General features: G+C 19.1%; 1 protein-coding gene across 1 annotated transcript in view; it reads left to right on the top strand.

Annotated features, from left to right (window-relative positions):
* The window catches only part of LOC119578723, a 69,256-nt gene that overhangs the window by 59,096 nt on the left and 7,660 nt on the right, over window positions 1-2,500 (top strand). The gene's annotated exons all lie outside the window — the stretch shown is intronic.

Raw genomic sequence — 2,500 nt, 5'->3', positions numbered from 1 at the left:
TGATGATGCAATAATGATAAAAAGGATTTGATAATGATAACAACAAAAAATAATGATAATAATAATGGCAATGATAATGATAATGATGATGATGATGATGATGATGATGATGATGATGATGATGATGATGATGATGATGATGATGATATAATATTAATAACAGTAAACCAACAACAACAATGTTGATAATGACAGTAATAATAATAATAATAATAATAATAATAATAATAATAATAATAATAATAATAATGATGATAATGATGATAATGATAATAATAATAACGATAATAAAACAGTCATGATAGGAATGATAATAATGATCACAATGATGGTAATAATAATGGAAATAGAGACAATAATAACAATAATGGAAATAATAACAATGATAATAATAATAATATTATTATTATAATGAAAATCATAATAACAATAACATTAATGACAATAGTAATAATAACAGTATCAATAAGGATAACAATAATTGTAATGACGATAATAATAACAAAATAATGATAATAATAATAATAATAATAATAATAATAATAATAAATAAATCTAATAATAATAATAATAATAATAATATAATCAATGATCATGATTAATGATGATATATAAAAATGATAATAATGATATAATAATAACAATATAATAAATAATAAATAATAATATAATTAATAATAATATATAATAATAATAATAATAATATATAATAACAAAAACATAATACATAAATAATGATAATATAATAATCATATATAATAATAATAAATAATAATAATAATAATAATATCATAATAATCATGATAATAATACTAATACTAATAGTAACACCAGTAATAATAATAATAATCAATTGCAGTGATAATAAATGATGATAGATATAATAATAATAATAACAATAATAATAATAATGAAAACAATAATGATAATGATCTTGATAATAAATATGGTTTTAATAATAATGATGATAATAAAAATGACAGTAATAATGCTAATGTTAATGATATCAATAATAATAATGATAATAATATTGATGAGAATAATAATAATAATAATAATAATAATAATAATAATAATAATAATAATAAAATAATATATAGTATAATAAAACTAATATCAATAATCATTACAGTAACAATAATAACAATAATAATAATAATAAAAGTGATAATAATAATAATATCAACAATAATAATTATAATAATGATAATGTTACTAAAGATAATAATAATGATAGTAATGATAATAGAATGATGATAATATCAATAATGATAATAGAAATAATAGTTATGATGATGATTATGGTAATGATGATCATGATCGTGAAGTAATAGTAATAAATATAATTATAATAATAATAATTATAATAGATATAATAATAATAATAATAATAATGATAATAATAACAACAACAATAACAACAGTAATAATAATAATAATAATAATAATAATAATAATAATAATAATAATAATAATAATAATAATAAAATAATAATAATAATAATAATAATAATAATAATAATAATAATAATAATAATAATAATAATAATAATAATGATAACAGTAATAATAATAATAATAATAATGATAATAATAATAATGATAATAATAATAATAATAATAACGATAAATATAACTATGATGATGATGATTATAGTAATGATACTACTACTACTACTACTTCTACTACTACTACTACTACTACTACTACTACTACTACTAGCAATAATAATAATAATAATAATAATAATAATAATAATAATAATAATAATAATAATAATAATAATAATAATGATAATAATAATAATAATAATAATCATAATGATGATAATAATAATATTGACAATAACGATGATGATAATGATGATGAAGATAATAATAATAAAAAATAATAATGATTGTAATATCAATGATAATAATAATGATACTATTACCAGTACTACTATTAATAATAATAACAATGATAATACTAATAACAACAACATCAATAATTATAATAATAATAATAGTAAGGTCACTCCGGGTATGAAACTGGAGACCAGGGCTAAACCAACCGTTATTTATCGATATCAATGCGGCATTGCATTATTCCATCCTTTATAAATATACCTCAGTACATCTGACTTAGGATTTGAATTGCTAAATCAATTTCCACCGAGTGCCCACGGGGACTGAGCGTAAAACTTCGCTATCATTCATCAAGTATGAATAGATAGGTAATGTCTATGGAGCTAGTAAGATCCTAGTTGCACACTCCTTTTAGTGGGTCGTGTGGCACGGTTGGTTTAGCACTGGCCTCCGGTTTCATACCCGGAGTGACCTAGGTTCGAGTCCTGCTCAGGGGGGATTGTTATTAATTGATATCAATGGGGCTTTACATTATTCCATTTTTCAAAAATTATTAGTATCGATTTAGGTTTTGAATTGCTAAACATTTCCACCGAGTCCCCACGGGGTGGCGTAAAATTCGCTATCATTCTCAAGTAGAGAAATGGAAATG

This window comes from Penaeus monodon, chromosome 11, assembly GCF_015228065.2.
Source record: "Penaeus monodon isolate SGIC_2016 chromosome 11, NSTDA_Pmon_1, whole genome shotgun sequence".
Classification (NCBI taxonomy): Eukaryota; Metazoa; Arthropoda; class Malacostraca; order Decapoda; family Penaeidae; genus Penaeus; species Penaeus monodon.
The sequence above is the reverse complement of the archived record's forward strand: the minus strand, read 5'-3'. Positions and strand labels throughout refer to the sequence as shown.